The sequence below is a fragment of the Pleurodeles waltl genome, chromosome 2_2 (assembly GCF_031143425.1).
Source record: "Pleurodeles waltl isolate 20211129_DDA chromosome 2_2, aPleWal1.hap1.20221129, whole genome shotgun sequence".
NCBI classification, from domain to species: Eukaryota; Metazoa; Chordata; class Amphibia; order Caudata; family Salamandridae; genus Pleurodeles; species Pleurodeles waltl.
In genome coordinates this window covers 614,027,648-614,045,965 of record NC_090439.1, presented here as the reverse complement: position 1 = coordinate 614,045,965, position 18,318 = coordinate 614,027,648, and the positions used below count along the sequence as shown (strand labels likewise).

Here is an 18,318-nt window from a genome sequence, read left to right as displayed (position 1 = left end):
TAAGGCAAGGGTCGTTCCCCTGGGGGGCAAATTTATTTTAGGCCATTTCTGCCCCCCATGGGGGCAGATCAGCCAAATTTAATTAGGCCAATCTGCCCCCAAGGGGGGCAGAAACTACTAGGCACAGGTTTTTTTGTTGTTGTTGTTGTTTTACAGATGGGGAGCGTCCCCTTAGGCAAGGGTCGCTCCCCTGGAGGGGCAAATTGTATTTAGGCCATTTCTGCCCGCTTTGGGGGCAGATTGGCAGATTTTAGGCCAATCTGCCCCAAAGGGGGGCAGAAATCACTAGGCACAAGGGATCTTTTTTTTTTGCGCCGTCACGCAAGGGGAGCGACCCCGTAGGCAAGGGTCGCTCCCCGGGGGGGAGGGAGGGGGCAAATTTATTTTAGGCCATTTCTGCCCCCCCTGGGTGCAGATCGGCCTGTTGTTATTAGGCGATCTGCCCCTGGGGGGGCAGAAACCTCTAGGCGCCAGGGCAAATTTTTTGTTTGTGTTTTTTTTTTTTTTTTAGAGATGGGGAGCGACCCCTTAGGCAGGGGTCGCTCCCCTGGAGGGGCACATTGTATTTAGACCATTTCTGCCCCCCTTGGGGGCAAATCGGCCGATTTTAGGTGAATCTGCCCCAAGGGGGGCAGAAACCACTAGGCACTGGGGATCTTTTTTTTTTTGCGTTGTCACGCAAGGGGAGCGACCCCGTAGGCAAGGGTCGCTCCCCGGGCGGGGGGGGGGGAATTTATTGTAGGCCATTTCTGCCCCCCCCCTGGGGCCGGCTGAGTTAGAGGCCAAAATCCACAGGTATGCACTTTGCAAAAAACACCACTGTTTTCTGTGAAAAAATGTGATGTGTCCACGTTGTGTTTTGGGCCCTTTCCTTTTGTGGGCGCTAGGCCCACCCACACAATTGAGGTACCATTTTTATCGGGAGACTTGGGGGAACGCTGGGTGGAAGGACATTTGTGGCTCCTCTCAGATTCCAGAACTTTCTGTCACCGAAATGAGAGGAAAAAGTGTTTTTTGGGCCAAATTTTGAGGTTTGCAAAGGATTCTGAGTAACAGAACCTGGTCAGAGCCCCACAAGTCACCCCATCTTGGATTCCCCTAGGTCTCTAGTTTTCAGAAATGTGCTGGTTTGCTAGGTTTCCCCAGGTGCCGGCTGAGCTAGAGGCCAAAATCCACAGGTAGGCACTGTTTTCTGTGAAAAAATGTGATGTGTCCATGTTGTGTTTTGGGCCATTTCCTTTCGTGGGCGCTAGGCCTACCCGCACAAGTGAGGTACCATTTTTATCGGGAGACTTGGGGGAACGTTGGGTGGAAGGAAATTTGTGGCTCCTCTCAGATTCCAGAAATTTCTGTCACCGAAATGTGAGGAAAATGTGTTTTTTTAGCCAAATTTTGAGGTTTGCAAAGGATTCTGGGTAACAGAACCTGGTCAGAGCCCCACAAGTCACCCCATCTTGGATTCCCCTAGGTCTCTAGTTTTAAAAAATGCACAGGTTTGGTAGGTTTCCTTAGGTGCCGGCTGAGCTAGGTGCCAAAATCTGCAGATAGGCACTTTGCAAAAAACACCTCTGTTTTCTGTAAAAAAAAAATGGGATGTGTCCAAGTTGTGTTTTGGGCCATTTCCTTTCGTGGGTGCTAGGCCTACCTACACAAGTGAGGTACCATTTTTATCGGGAGACTTGAGGGAACGCTGGGTGGAAGGAAATTTGTGGCTCCTCTCAGATTCCAGAACTTTCTGTCACCGAAATGTGAGGAAAATGTGTTTTTTAGCCAAATTTTGAGGTTTGCAAAGGATTCTGGGTAACAGAACCTGGTCAGAGCCCTACAAGTCACCCCATCTTGGATTCCCCTAGGTCTCTAGTTTTTAAAAATGCACAGGTTTGGTAGGTTTCCATAGGTGCCGGCTGAGCAAGAGGCCAAAATCTACAGGTAGGCACTTTGCAAAAAAACACCTCTGTTTTCTTTAAAAAAAATGTGATGTGTGCATGTTGTGTTTTGGGGCATTTCCTGCCGCGGGCGCTAGGCCTACCCACACAAGTGAGGTATCATTTTTATCGGGAGACTTGGGGGAACCCTGCGTGGAAGGAAATTTGTGGCTCCTCTCTGATTCCAGAACTTTCTGTCACCAAAATGTGAGGAAAATTTGTTTTTTTAGCCAAATTTTGAGGTTTGCAAAGGATTCTGGGTAACAGAACCTGGTCAGAGCCCCACAAGTCACCTCATCTTGGATTGCCCTAGGTCTCTAGTTTTCAAAAATGCATAGGTTTGGTAGGTTTCCTGTGGTATCTTGTATTTCCTGTGTTGGTTCATCCCTGGCCCAGGTGTCCCCTCTGACCCTTATCATAATGGGCTCTCCCATCAGGATTCCAGGAGGAGAGCTGAGACTGTTGGAGGAGATCTGAGGGTGACAAGGACTGTGATGTGAGGTGGCTGGGGCGTTGTATTATTAAACTTATCATTGCACTGTCATCGCTTTCCTGTGTGATCATTGGCCCTCTCTACACTGGCGACGAAGGTGGGATCCTGTGATGCAAAAGAGAACATGCCCCAACACGGCAAGTTGTGAACAGCACATACGAACTGTGAAGAAGGATTAATTGAGCGCTGCGGTCCCGAGACAGATTCCGGTGAGGCAGTGTCTTTTACTTTTCACGAGGGATGGTGAAATTTAAATGTAACCCTGCAGTGTAGAGGTAAAGTCATCGGATGTGAAAGCTTGCGTAACGACACAAGTGACCATCTGTCCTTTTAGCCAGCACTCTCGCACTGGAACATTAAGGCAGTCTTGCCACATTTAATTAATGGACATTACTATTTCTGTACAGCTCAGAGTGTGAGGAAAAGTGTAGTGGCTACGAATGTCAACTGTTTGTCACCTGGAAGTCTCTATATTTAGCAGCTAAATCGTGGAAATAACTCCCCAGCTAAAAATCAAAGGTGTAAAGTGGTTTAAGTCTGAATTATATCGATAATTGTGCCTCGGGGAATTCACCACAAAGGCCAACAGCTATAAATCTGCAGCACACTCTGGGCGTTTCATTTAGACTATTCATATCACCTCAGGGAATTCCTCTCAGCTGAGGCAGAGTGCACACACTTTGCATGTATAACCAAGGAAGAAACAAATAGTTCAAGGAATCTTCAAGCCAATATGTCTTAAACAACTGCTGTATTTCAAAAATGTGTAACATTTTATAGAACTGAACCTTAATAAGGGACATCGAGTCGTTTTTCTCAAGATACAGCTCCCGTTTTTCCATAATAGAATTTATGTGCTATTAGCACCATCTAGTGGACAAACTTGAAAGGTGTCAGGCAGCAAGAAAATAACATAGGAGGTTTCAGCAGACCTCTGTGTCTGAATCGAACATATTAGAACAGTGGGCACTAAAGAGATACAGTGATCCACACACTAGAAATATTCAGAGTACAAAGGAAAGAAATGTTTGCATAGTTAACAACAGTTGTATTACTCAAATTACAAATAATAAGATTGAAGGCACCCTTATGTATTACAATACAATTACATATGCTGTGTGTATTGATTACTTCAGAATTTAATAATAGAATATTCATGTGAAGTGCAAATAAATGTAATCAATATATATATTTAAAATCAAGTGAAGAGCTACAATTGGATAAAATATGAGGTTGTAGGTGCATATATGTGTCAAATAGTTTAGTACACAGGGATTTGACCAAGCACATAACTCGAATAGCATCTAACCACGTAGTCTCCCACCATGCAAAACATCACGCAACCTCCATTCTTCTTAAACAGCCCAGGGGAACCATCAATGACATGGAATAAGTGGAAAAAGGTTTTTAATAACTACCTTATAGTGTGTGGTCCTAATATAAATGTCGAGAGAACAGTTGCACTACTAGCACACTGCTAGGGAGCGGAAGGACAGGAAATCTTAGAACACCTTCCAGGTTTGTCAGATGAGGAAGGAAACAATTTGAATGCATATGAAATATGTATGAAGAAGCTAGATAAACACTACCTACCCAGGATTAGTACAATTCTAGAGAGGTATCATTTTGGCAAACGCTCACAGAGGGAGGGGGAGAGCATAGAGGACTTTGTGTCTGAGCTAAGGAGATTGGCTTCATCCTGTAAATTTGGGGAAACCTTGGAAGAACGCATTCGTGACCAGTTCTTATTAACATGCAACATTGAGAGGGTCCGTGAGGAGTTATGGCTCAAGGATGACTCCCCCCTCAATGAGGTATTATTAGTATCAAAACAGGTAGAACATATGCTTTTGTGTGTAAAAGAACTTAGAGTTGAGACTAAAAGTGCAACATCTGAGAATAAAGCAGAAGTAAACGTGGTGAAAGAGAAGAAGAAGGAAACTCAAAATACACCTGATAAAGAGTTTAGAGGACAGTGTTTCAGATGCGGAATGACAGGTCACATGGCCTACTGGAAAGAGTGCCCAGCATGGAGGGCAGTATGTAAAGGTTGTGGCAAGAAAGGTCATTTTGTCGCATGTTGTAGATATAAGAAAAATGATAAAAGAAATAACACTGTCAAAGTTTCTGAGGTTTATGATGAAATTGTGTTGCAAGTGAACAATTCAGGCGAAGGTAATCCCAAAGACATCATAAAAATAGATAACACTGAGGTTGAAGCAATGTTTGATTCATGTTCACGTCTAACAATCATTTCTGACCAGGTGTTTTGTAGAAATTTTGCAAACAAAGTAAAATTGTATGAAATGGACATACAACCTGGCGGGTATGGGGGTCAGCCAATAGCCATGAGAGGATACTTTTGGGGAACTATTCAATATGGAGAAACAGAAACACAAACTAAAGTCTATGTAGCAGAAAGAGGTGACAACATTTTAAGCTGGCCTGTTCAAAAAAACTTAGGAGATATCTTGGACCCTAATGCATCACCTCAAATCAAAGTTCAAGAAGTACAAGAAAATTACTTTGTAAATACATGTCCAGAAGTTTTCACTGAGAAACTGAGATGCCTCAAAACATACATTCCCAAAATAAAACTGAAGCAGAATGCAATCCCAGTTGTTTCTAAAGTCCGACGACTACCAATAAGTATCCTAGATGCTGTGAGCGATGAGTTAGAGAAACTTTGTAAGCAAAATGTCATTGAACCTGTTGAAGCAACGGAGTGGCTTGCTCCGATTGTAGTGGCTCGCAAAGCGGATAATAAAGTGAGATTATGTGTGGACTTGCGTGCACTAAACAAGGAAGTGGTAGTAGACAGATTTCCCCTACCTACTATTGCAGAAATGTTCACCGCCCTAAAAGGAGCAAAGGTCTTTTCAACCCTAGATCTGGCCTCAGCATATTACCAAGTCAGATTACACCCAGATTCCCAAGACCTAACCTCTCTTATCACACCTATGGGTGCATATAAATTCAAACGTATGCCTTTTGGATTAATTTCAGCATCCTCGGCCTTCCAAAGAGCTATGACGGAAATCCTAAAAGGTATTCCAGGCGTTTTCTACTACCAAGATGATGTGCTAGTTTGTGGAGCAACCAACATGGAACATCAAGCTAGGGTTGAACAAGTCCTCAAAAGATTTAAGAAATTTGGCCTCACAGTGAGAGCGGACAAATGTCAATTCGCATGTCCAGAGATATCCTACCTAGGACACAAAATTTCAGGCAAAGGGATCGAACCGAAGGGAGATCTTGTGAAATCAATAATAGATTTATCAACTCCATCAAACAAAGATGAACTTCGATCATTTCTTGGGATGGTGGAATTTTACAGTAAGTTCATTTCTAACTTCTCTGAAAGAACATTCCACATGAGATCACTTTTGAAATTCAAAACAGAATTTATGTGGGACTCCTTGTGTGATAAAGAATTCCAGGATGTGAAACAGTGCCTCAGGAATGCACCCAACCTCAGTGCCTTTATACCAGGGAGGAAAGTGATAGTGACCACAGACGCCAGCACAAAAGGTCTGGGAGCTGTCCTATCCCAAGTTAATAGTGAAGGAGAAGTCACCATAGCGTTTGCCTCAAGATCATTGAGAGGAGCAGAAGCCAACTACTCGGTGATAGAAAGAGAGGCATTGGCTGTATATTGGGCCCTCCAAAAATTTAAAAATTTCATTTGGGGTAGTGAATTCAAGGTCAGAACTGATCACAAACCGCTAAAGGAGATATTTGAGAAGAAAGGTCTAGATGCTATATCAAGTCGCATTAGGAAGTGGATAATCAATCTGCAGGAGTACACATTCACAGTTGACTACATCCCAGGTGTAAAAAACAAGCAGCAGACTGCCTATCCAGATTACCTCCCAGCACAGATAGTGTTGTGGATGACAAACAACTTTCAGAGGAAGAAGATGTTGTGCTCTTGAATGTCTGCGTAATATCTGAAGGGGTGATAACAGAAGCAGAATGGTAAACAAACCTCAGAGAAGATGAGGATCTGAATTTGGTCAGGCAGTACTTGAACAGCAAATGGCCGTCTAAAACCCAAATCAAAGACAAACTGAAGGCATTTTGGTGTGTGAGGAATGAATTAGCAGAACATGATGACTGCTTGTTTAGAGGTACAAAACTGATACCCCCAAGTAATCTAAGACTGAAACTTATAAACAGAGCTCACGAGGGTCATTTGGGTGTGTCCAAAACCAAAGAGAGAATACGAATGGACTTTTGGTGGCCTGGTATGGATATCCAAATTGAAAGATGCATAAGGGAGTGTGTACCCTGCAATGAGAGTGACAAAATTCTAATTACAAGAAAACCACCAATGCAGTTGCGTAAACTCCCAAAACACCCCTGGGATGAACTGGCACTGGACATTATAGGGTCCCTACAAGGTGAACAGGCCACACCATATATCATAGTTGTAATTGATTTGTACTCTAGGTGGCCTGAAATAAAAATCACAGCCGACATCAGCTCCAGTAGTGTCATAAATTTTTTAAGTGAACTATTTGCAAGAGAAGGATTACCATCATCAATACAAACGGACAATGGTGTCCAATTCTGCTCAAATGAAATGCAAACATACATGAAAGAGAATGGCATAACACATTGTCGTTCAGCTTTATACCACCCAGAGACCAATGGAGCCGTTGAACGATTTAACAAAACTTTAAAAGAGATCATTCAGCTTGCTAAAGTAAATTCCCTCAACTGGAAGATGGAAATAGCCAAAAGAATTATTGAATATCACCTGACTCCACACCAAAGCACTCGGAAAACACCTTTTGAACTACTTAAAGGGAGAAAGCCCCATTCACAACTACTTCCATCATGGATGAAACGGGGAAAAGGATGGGTCACTATAAACACAAAACAGCCATGGAGACAGCAGGAAATCCGAAAACAGGAGAGGAGAAAGGAGAAATAGGACAGAGATAATCACACAAAAGACAATAAGGTTTCGGTAGGTGACTGGGTAAAGGTCAAGGCTCCCACGGGAAGCGCTAAGGACTCGAAATTTACAAGAGCAATGAGAGTGGTCAAATTGTTCCGCAATGCTGTTAAAACTGATGATGGCAGAATATGGAACCTAGGGAGGATAGCTATAATCAAGCCTTCCTCAATTGGATCTACAACCCAGAATGCCTGTAAAGGAGGATCAAACAAAAACAAACCACATGGAATTGTGGAATCCTCGTCAACACTGCGTGAAAGTGAAGACACCTCATGGAGATATCCCTGTAGAGTACGAACACGACCCGTTCGACCACCGAAATATTTAATGGACTATGGGGGTGATTCAGACTATGGCGGACGGCGGAGGCCGTCCGCCATAGTACCGCCGCCAAATGACCGCACCGCGGTCAAAAGACCGCGGCGGCCATTCAGACATTTCCTCTGGGCCGGCGGGCGCTCTCCAAAAGAGCGCCCGCCGGCCCAGAGGAAATGCCCCTGCAACGAGGACGCCGGCTCAGAATTGAGCCGGCGTAGTTGCAGGGGTGCGACGGGTGCAGTTGCACCCGTCGCGTATTTCAGTGTCTGCAAGGCAGACACTGAAATACTTAGCGGGCCCTCTTACGGGGGCCCCTGCCGTGCCCATGCCATTGGCATGGGCACGGCAGGGGCCCCCAGGGGCCCCGCGGCACCCCCTACCGCCATCCTGTTCATGGCGGGTTTCCCGCCATGAACAGGATGGCGGTAGGGGCTGTCAGAATCTCCCCGAGCAGCGGTAAGTCGGCGGGAGCCCGCCGACTTGCCGCTTCTGACCGCGGCTGAACCGCCGCGGTCAGAATGCTCGTGGGAGCACCGCCAGCCTGTTGGCGGTGCTCCCGTGGTCGGTGGCCCTGGCGGCCACCGGCTGCCAGGGTCAGAATGACCCCCTATGTCTGTAACTAAAAAGAACCTCAGATTATTCTCTGATTTGTGCAGGGTGTCTATTGTATGTTTTCCTTCATTCCTCATTATATGTTAACAGCCGTGGTTATTTGATGTATTACACATATGGTTAAAAAGCATCACATGTTCCTTTAAGATTTAATTAAGTTCTAGTTCTTTCCCCTGTTCACCCCTTTTCCCTACTCTGTGATCATCGGTAACTAACTTGTTTCTGTAATGAAAGGGGGATGTGTGGTATCTTGTATTTCCTGTGTTGGTTCATCCCTGGCCCAGGTGTCCCCTCTGACCCTTATCATAATGGGCTCTCCCACCAGGATTCCAGGAGGAGAGCTGAGACTGTTGGAGGAGATCTGAGGGTGACAAGGACTGTGATGTGAGGTGGCTGGGGCGTTGTATTATTAAACTTATCATTACACTGTCATCGCTTTCCTGTGTGATCATTGGCCATCTCTACATTTCCCTAGGTGCCGGCTGAGCTAGGGGCCAAAATCTACAGGTAGGCACTTGGCAAAAAACAGCTCTGTTTTCAGTCAAAAAATGGGATGTGTCCACGTTGTGTTTTGGGGCACTTCCTGTCGCGGGCGCTAGGCCTACCCACACAAGTGAGGTATCATTTCTATCGGGAGACTTGAGGGAACATAGAATAGCAAAACAAGTGTTATTGCCCCTTGTCTTTCTCTACATTTTTTCCTTCCAAATATAAGAGAGTGTGTAAAAAAGACGTCTATTTGAGAAATGCCCTGTAATTCACATGCTAGTATGGGCACCCCGGAATTCAGAGATGTGCAAATAACCACTGCTCCTCAACACCTTATCTTGTGCCCATTTTGGAAATACAAAGGTTTTCTTGATAGCTATTTTTTTACTCTTTATATTTCAGCAAATTAATTGCAGTATACCCTGTATAGAATGAAAACCCACTGCAGGGTGCAGGTCATTTATTGGCTTTGGGTACCTAGAGTTCTTGATGAACCTACAAGCCCTACATATCCCCACAACCAGAAGAGTCCAGCAGACGTAACGGTATATTGCTTTCAAAAATCTGGCATTGCAGGAAAAAGTTACAGAGTAAAACGTAGAGAAAAATTGCAGATTTTTCACCTCAATTTCCATTTTTTTTTCCAGTTGTTATTTTCAGTAGGAAACCCTTGTAGGATCTACACAAATTACCCCTTGCTGAATTCAGAATTTTGTCTACTTTTCAGAAATGTTGTGGTTTCTGGGATCCAGCATTGGTTTCATGCCCATTTCTGTCACTGACTGGAAGGAGGCTGAAAGCACAAAAAATCATAAAAATGGGGTATGTCCCAGTAAAATGCCAAAATTGTGTTGAAAAATTGGGTTTTCTGATTCAAGTCTGCCTGTTCCTGAAAGCTGGGAAGCTTGTGATTTTAGCACTGCAAACCCTTTGTTGAGGCCATTTTCAGGGAAAAAAACGCAAGCCTTCTTCTGCAGCCCTTTTTTCCATTTTTTTGAAAAAAACTAAATTTTCACTGTATTTTGGCTAAGTTCTTGGCCTCCTTCTGGGGAACCCACAAAGTGTGGGTACCTCTAGAATCTCTAGGATGTTGGAAAAAAAGGACGCAAATTTGGCGTGGGTAGCTTATGTGAACAAAAAGTTATGAGGGCCTAAGCGCGAACTGCCCCAAATAGCCAAAAAAAGGCTCGGCACAGGAGGGGGAAAAGACCTGGCAGCGAAGGGGTTAATAAAGGATTTCTAACCTTCTTCGGCTTCTCATCATTCGTTTCAGCAGACACGCTTCTGCTATTTACAGCGCTTCGCCACCCTAGTCACTCGTGGAACTGGGAAATTCAGCAGCTATGCACTTTCAGGGGTTAACGACGTATTCAAAAAGTTATCTTCGGTTGCCAGATTACTATTTTTGGTGAGAAAGTAGTTACTTTCCTTCATACACAGCTAAGAAAAGAAGAATTCTACTTTTCTGCTGTACCTACTTTGCAGTCCGTTAGGCAAGTCGAAGCTTCTGACTGTGGGAAACAGAACTTCCGGTGCCTTCAAAACAAGGGCCCACGCGCCCGCAAGACAGCTTTTCCTTCGCAGACAAAGGAGGGGGTAAAATCGTCCCAATGTTGACAAGAGCTCAGCTGCCGGAAGTGCGTACTTTGAGTCCCGCCCTCTCTCCCTGGTGACGCTGGGCGGCCATTGGCTGAGTCTTGTAAACAGAGTGGTGGTGCCCTGCCTCCTCCCCAGGGTTATGTTTTTCATCTCGTCTGTGAGAGGCAGAGCTGAGGTACAGGGACTGCCGGTGTCGTCTACACGGCCATGGACTGACAGGCTCACGCCTCGCCGGAGTTACAGGTAACGTGGAGCGGTCAGGCAATTCAGGGAAAAGGAAACTACAATGGTGTCACCTAATATTTTTATGCGGGGGAGGCATGGGACTGGAGTTTGCTCTCTTCCCTAGAGCGAGACAGCTGTCCTTTGACTGTTTCTCCTTAGCCGAGCTTTCGTTGGCAACGTAACTGTCTTGCCTTCGCATACCTGCCCAATGTTGTTTACTACAGGTGATGAACCCTACCTGCAGTGGAGCTCTATTTTTACGACATTATGCATGGAGGTGGGGCTCGGAGCCGGTGTGTTTTGAGTTATGGGCCTCAGCAGGCGTATGGTGGTGCTGCCAGACAGCTTGCACCTGGCTGCGCTCCAGACTTGTGTAATGTGCTTTCTTATAAGCCCTGCCCGTAGCCCAGTGTTTGTGATGCAGCTCCATCTACGCGTTTTCATGTCTGTGGCGGTCGTTAGCGCTGTCTCCAGTGTCTGCTGCCAGTGTTCTGTACCGTCTTTGTATCAAGTGTTATAGTCTGTGTCTTAGAGGTCCATTCTCTTGTACCAAAGCTGTGACAAATAACCGTCCGTACTCCTGCGGGGGCCATTTTGCTAGCAGGTACCGTGTAACTTAAAGAGACCGTGTAGTGTAATGCATGGGCAGAACAGAACCCATAATAGTCCAACAACCCAATCCTCACCATGGTGGCATTTTGCTGGAAATTGTTTCTAGAAACGGTCCTTTCGGGCTCCCACGCAAGTTGCCTTAGCTACTTCATTAGAGTAACACTCCAAAACGAGGTATTCTTAAGAATAACTTAACACCTACACAAGACAACGGCGAATACGCAACATTACTTTTCCTTTTTACAGCATTTTTTCTCGTACTTGTAACCGTAAAAAGGTAATTTAAGAGCCACTAGGACTAAGTTGACATTATGCCTTGTCTATCTCCCTTCAGCTTTAGTTCAGGTACAAATTCTCGTCAGCGACGCGATGTTCTTTGAGTTACCGAGCTGTTTTAAAATTAATAAATACAACACTAATTGACAGTAAATATAGCACAAAATAATCTTTTGTCCACCACATTTCTAAAGGTCCTCTCTTCTTATCACGGGGTTTTAGTGCAAAGGTGTTTAGCCTAGGCCTCTGCGGGCAAGATAGTTTCTAGCTTTTTCAAGATAACCACTTTCTATTTTGGTCAATGGTATATGGAGTTGTCGTAGGTGGATAGCCGAAACTCTGGCGACGGCCTGGCCCGTCGGTACTCGCAAGCATTTCCCCCGGGGCCACTGTAGAGGAGTGGGCGAGTAAACGACAGACAGGCAAAGAGCACACGCGGCCATCCAAAAGGTAGAATACTGCTCTATTGAAATCAGGACCCACGACCGGTGACACACAGCTGGCTTCGAGAACTATTGGTCGTAATAACCGCATTAACGTTCCAGAACCACTCGAGCACTCAGGAATCCAAAATATAACTATTATATCAGTGCATAGAAATGAATACATAACTACATTAAATAACATTGAACACATTAGAAATAAATACAACACGCAACTTATTACATCACCCCCTACCCTTAAACAAAACAACATAAAAAAAACAGGATTTAAGATCAAACAAAATCTTGCAGTTTAGCAGGTAATTTGACTAAACGAGACCTACGTTTGCGAGAAGGTTTCTTGAGAATATCATCATAATTGGTAACTGTAACCGCCGACTCATCACACCTAGTTTGCACATCACTGTTTCTTGAGCATTCTGAACATCACTAGAACTAGGGAAAGAACTTTGAGTGCAAGCAGTAATATCAGTGCTTAAAGGATTACTAGTGCAAGCAGCAATGCTAGTAAGTCTTACTAGTATCTTTATTACCAACATAAGACATAATTGAACATCACATCCGACATTAACATGGAATCCTTTGCTTCCCCTTAAGTGTGTGTGCAGGGAAATAGTTCTGCTTGGTAATCACAGTGGAATGACACTGTCACAATTCCACCAACCTTTCCTTTCCAATAGGACAGAAGCTTTGCCAACACGAATCACTTTGACAGGCAAAGCAAATCTAGATTCCCCTTTATTGACTCTGAAAGGTTCCTTAATCAGCACCCAATCACGTACAGCAATGGAAACCTCTTTCTCTTTCTTCCTACTGTTTTGAATGAACCTGTTTCCTTAATGAGACTTCATGCTCAATTTCATCAGAAAGATACTTCTCAGCAAGCCAATCATGTAACAACTTAGGTCTTGCTTCCCTTCCTTTCTGAGCTTTGAAAAGGGGTAACTCCCGTGGTTGAATATAGTGTAGTTTTTTTTATTTTGAAGGAAGCCTGCAAAATCAGTATTAGCCTCAAGGGCAGTCTGAATACCGTTTTTCAAAATTCGATTGGCCTTTTCCACCAAGCCATTAGATGATGGACTATGGTTCTGCCATCGATTGTGGCTTGACACGAAGGCTCCTGAATAGGTTTGTGGGTGAAAAAGATGTTGGGCATGTCAACAGTAATAAGAACATTTGCAAACCTACTAATACACTCCTGTGTGCCATCCCTAACCTCACAGTTGCAAACATTTCTAATTTTAACTTTATTACCCCCCTTACTTTGATCACCTGCACCCTGCACCCTAAAACACCTTGAAAATGGCCAATTTTCCGGCATCGGTTGCGTTTTTTTACCACGAGCCAGACCAGAAGGATTATTGCTGATGTGAGTTTTTTTAACCACAACGGTAACACATTTGGGTTTGAGCAAAAGGTTGCACTTTCTGGCCCTTTTATCCCATTACCGTATTTAGTGTTAAATGTACAAACTGAATTTTCATCTGTAGGAAAGCAAACGGGAGCCTGTCCTGAATGATGTGACATAACCCGTGTGGTAATATATTTTTCAATGCTTTTTGCCACATCCATAGTTTCAGATAAAGACGGATTTCTGTTTTTTTTCTGCATAACAGTTAAAAACAAACTGGTCCCTGATATACATATCTACCTTGGTCCCAAAGTCACACGTTGAAGCTACCCCTCTCAATGTGGCTATGTACTCCTCAGTTGTGTCATTACTCAACTGTTTGCATTTGAAGAAATTAAACCTTTTCAAAAGAACACTGGATTGTTCTGGGTACTGGTTTTAAATCCTTTCTATTCCTCCTAAGTAGATATTTCAGGGTGCACCCTCCTCTGTTGGTGCCAGTCTTAAGAGGTAGATTATTGAAAACTGTTCTTCTACTCCCAAATGGTTGAACAAGAGAGCTAGTTTCCTTGCCGGCTCATAACTGTTTGCTTCTGTGGCTGTTAAATAATTTTCAAATTTTCACAGCCACTCACTCAGTTTGATTTCAGGTTTCCCTGGTTTCTGTAGAAACGGTGGTGGTTACACCACACCCTGACTAGTTGCCAGGTTGAAGGAATAACTTTGCTAAAGCGTAGGACGTTTAACAATTTCCAAGAGCTGCTTCAAAATCGAAAATGAAGATGTCACTAACAAAGCAAAGAGTCACCAATAAGGAACATTTGTTTTTCTTTCCTATTAGTTCAAATAATATCAATATGTGTATAGAAGATGCTACACACAACGTAGGCCCAAGGAAAAAAATTGTCTTCAAACGTTACCAGAATTGCAGAGTTGGAGCGACGCATTGAAGGCCCAGTGTAATTAAAAAACGGTACTGGAAGAAAACAATGCAGAATGCAAAAAAACGCCAGCAAAGTAGAGTAAAGGATCAAGCAACTGTTTCGAAACGCGTTGTAGGCCCAATTCGTTATGGCCCACAGCGTCTAACGTCAGACCCAGGCCAGCGTGTCCAATGAATGGCCTCCTAAGGCTTAAGCTCAGTGAAGCATCGTGGCTCCAGCGTTGCCTGTCAGACGCTGGACTGAAAGTGTGACAAGCTCAACCTCCTCAGTGATTTGCCGTGTGTCGTCATGCATGGCAATGATGGCTCAAACTCTGCACCACAGTAGCCTGAAGAATCTTGCGTTGCTCTTAAGTTCCTCACAAAAGCCTGGAGTCGCAAGCTGAAATCAACAGTTGGCCCGAAAAGAAAGGCAGGTAATAGTCTATAATAATGTAAAACAGCAGCTCCATAAATGGACTCACCAAATGTCAGTGAATCACTTTGATTCCACAGAGTAACAGGAACATGACCTTTTATTGGGATAGGCAGACAAAAGTTTGTCGGTGGAACCCAATGCAGCAACATTGTCAAACCCCACTTCTGGTACCAAAGGATGTAGAGGAGTGGTGAAGTAACTGACAGGCAGGCAAAGAACACAAGTTGTCCTCCCATGGGTATAATAATCGTTTATTAAAATTAGGACCCACAACCACAGCTGAATCACGGTTTGCTCCAAGAACGGCAAGTCAGAATAACTGCCTTAATGTTTTAGAACAACCTGGAGCAGCCAGGGATCCAAATTAGAAAGTTTATGTCAGTTCATAGAAATGAATACATAACTACATTAAATAACAATGTGCGAAGTAGAAATACAGCATGGAACATACTTCAGCCAATAAGTTTGATCTGTGATAGGACTGATGGCCGCATTGATGCCAGCGGGGTGGTGGTTAGGTGGGGAGAGTTGGCGGTAAGGTGGTGTCACAAAGGCTCTCGTTACCCTAAGGAGACTACTGGATTTGAGCGGCAGAATCACTTGCGCTGTGGGGGACTGAGTCTGAACCCACTACAGGTGACACCAGTTGGCTTAATCTGGGTTTTGTTCCGACTAACTAGCAGTGCCTCATCTCCACCCGAGAGTAGGGATGATTGGGCAACCAAGCGCATGACACAATTGACTCCGCAGGGAAATAGTGGTCATTCAGATCTTATCCGTTTCTCTCAGTTACATTAGTCTCACAAATGCAAGGACAGTCAGAGGCAGAATATAGTTCAATAAGGTTTTTATTGAAGCGATTGCATCTTAGGTAATAAAGCATGTATTGCAATAACTAGGAAGATGAAGCATGGCACGACTACAATTGTGACAAGGAGAGTGAAACATAAAAATAACGCTACCATATTGTCACTACAATCGTTAAGAATAGCCCTACCTAGGCTATGTTAGAGCACAGCATGTTAAGCTCTAATTCTGCCCTTCATGTTCCCCTGGGAAGCCAACATCCCTCATACCTGAGCAAGAGGCCTGTAGTCTACATAAGCAGCTGCAGTGAAGCAATCAGCATACAGTTGTGGTCATCTGTCTGGAATCTCCCTCTAACGTACATGGGTCAAAGTAGTGTTTTTATATTAAAACAGCTGATGTTCCACATAAGAGTGTGTATTTTTCTGTGAACATTAGAGACAAAGCGTGCCACGTTTGCCAGCACCCTATCTTACTACAACCTTGAGAAAAGTGCAGAATGAAAGAAATGTCTTGTTTAAGAACGCAGTGCTGGCCTAGGCAAAGAACAGCTAGATAGAAAAAATAAAACAAGACCCCAAATGTGGCTATTGTTAAAATAATAAAACAAAGTTTGAATACAATATATCTGTGTTAAAGTGCACAGCGGCAGGCCTAGTTTGCTAAAATAACGTGTATGAAGCTATAACTAAAATGGCTACACAGTGGCTGTAGGGGAAGAAAAGCATATATTTCTAGTGGCTGAATTGCACAATGTGAAACCATAATGAATCCCAGATTCCCCACTTTATCAAATTGTGTGATCCTAGGCAGTTGTTAAATTTCACTTTCCCTCACTTTTCTTCATTATCATAAATAAGAGGACCTCGAAATAAATGACTTAAGAATGTGTGCTGTACAAAACATTCTACTGTTTTTGATTTAATAAAGTATAATGTTGGTAATTTATAATAGGAACTCAGGTCACCCAAAGAGTGCACATTACCACTGACTTGGCTCATCAGTGGGAGTATGGTCAGTGTGGGGGCAAGACTTATAATTTCTAAATTCATGTGTGAAAACTATAACTTTTAAAATAATACTTCTTAATGCACTGTTATAATCTGATGTACTAAGGTGAATAGATTCTACATGTTAATTAAATATATATTTTTTAATTTTGAAGAGACCATCATATTTTTACACTTTTTGCTAGCACATCACTGTAAAACAGACACTGAGCATGTGGTCTCTCATGATTAATGCGTAAACCCAACAAATTCAATAACGTTGCTGCCCAGCACTCAGCCATTCACTGCCTTGCTGGAGTAGTCCGCAAAATCTATGCAGTATTGGTTGGGGAGCTTCTGGCTGTCCCTGAATCTGTGTCAATACTTTTCCTGGGTCAGCACAAATTTGGCAAAATGAAGGGCCTTAATAGGGGTATACTTGGTATGGTACCCAACCTCTAGTATCAGAAGTATGTCCCTTCTCAGAGAAGACGTGTGTTTCCACAGAACACATCCCAAGAGCTCCTCAGGAACCTTGTAGACCCTCAGTGCAACCTCATAAGCAGAAAACCAGTCATCTCCCACCACATAACTGGGCGCCATATCCTCGGGTATGCAGACTCTTTTCTGTCCCTCAGGTACTGTGTTTATGCTACCACCGTCTCTGCTGGAATCTGCCTGTCTGACCTTGATGTCCAGCTCCTTTAAGCTCCTTCCTCTCATGAGCTAATAGCATCTTTTTCTCCTCCATTGCTTTTCAGCCTTCTCCTCCATTCTAAATGTTGGCATCTGTAGCTTGATTTATCTCTCCTCCCTCCTCTCTGCCAGTTCCTCAGGGGATAGACTGCAGCAATAAACACTACTCTCTGCCCTTGCAGGGAGCTCCATTTCAGGGATGTCACCCTCAACCACTGCAAGAAGTTCCTCTGAAGAGCCATTCACAGGCTGTCCTAATCCATAATTCACTTCTTTGTCATCATATTGTCCAGAGTGAGCGATTGCCCAGGCCCTCGACGCCTTTTGCAACTCCATCTTCCTGGTGATGCTCTTGACAGGAAGTCCATATTCCTTGCAGACGTCTCTGAGCTGGGACACAGTGTATTGCTCTATGTTGACCAGCTCAAGTCCCATGCTTTTGCGTATAGATCCAGCAGCCACAGATGTGAGTTTGATAAAAATGGCAAATGCCAATCATGGAGAATTTAAAATAAGAATTGGTTTAGGATGTGGAATAATAGTGTATACCAAATCACTGTTTGGTACTGCACAAACACAAGTCCTATCCCACCGCTGCCACCAAATGTTAGATATTGTGTTGAATCATGGTTGCGTAGTGTTGCATGGATACGTGTCAAAAATGCACCACACAGCCAAGGTGATGTGGCAGTTCAGAGATGCAGCAAGGCTGCAGTCCGAGATCCTATTGTGTTGATGTCTAGGATCCTGTTGACGGGGGGTCCGATGCAAAGGCTGGTGTCAAGGATGCTTGTGTAGTCGAGGTGATGGGTTTGTTCCAATTTGCGGTGAAGCAGTGATGCAGAGTTCCATCTTCAAGGCTGCCATCGATGGGGGATGTGATGCGGGAAGAGTGTTGTGAAGTGGCGGCTCCAAGGGCAATGGGTCGAACCCAAATGCAGGTTGCTGTGGCAATGTCATTCTGTTGTGACTCATCCAGTCCATGGAACAGCAGCTATGCATTGGCGATGCTTGAAGATGCGCCACACAGTCAAGGAGATGCTCTGGTTCTGCTTAGGGATGCAGCACTCAGCAGCAGATGTGTCACTTCTACTGAGAAAGCACCTTAGGCCCACTTCCAAGGGTCCAGGCCTAGGATGGCACCACTTGGCAGAGT

The 18,318-nt window shown here is 44.1% G+C and overlaps 1 protein-coding gene across 9 annotated transcripts in view; it reads left to right on the top strand.

The window, feature by feature from the left end:
• Nucleotides 1-10,469: 10,469 nt before the first annotated feature.
• PCMTD1 (protein-L-isoaspartate (D-aspartate) O-methyltransferase domain containing 1) overlaps nucleotides 10,470-18,318 on the top strand; it is a 270,050-nt gene continuing 262,201 nt past the window's right edge. For 8 of the 9 annotated variants that reach the window (XM_069220153.1, XM_069220151.1, XM_069220150.1 and 5 more), the window contains exon 1: nucleotides 10,470-10,645. The gene's annotated coding sequence lies outside the window, so the exon portion shown is untranslated. The remainder of the gene's footprint in view (nucleotides 10,646-18,318) is intronic. The other variant, XM_069220144.1, reaches the window with a different exon arrangement.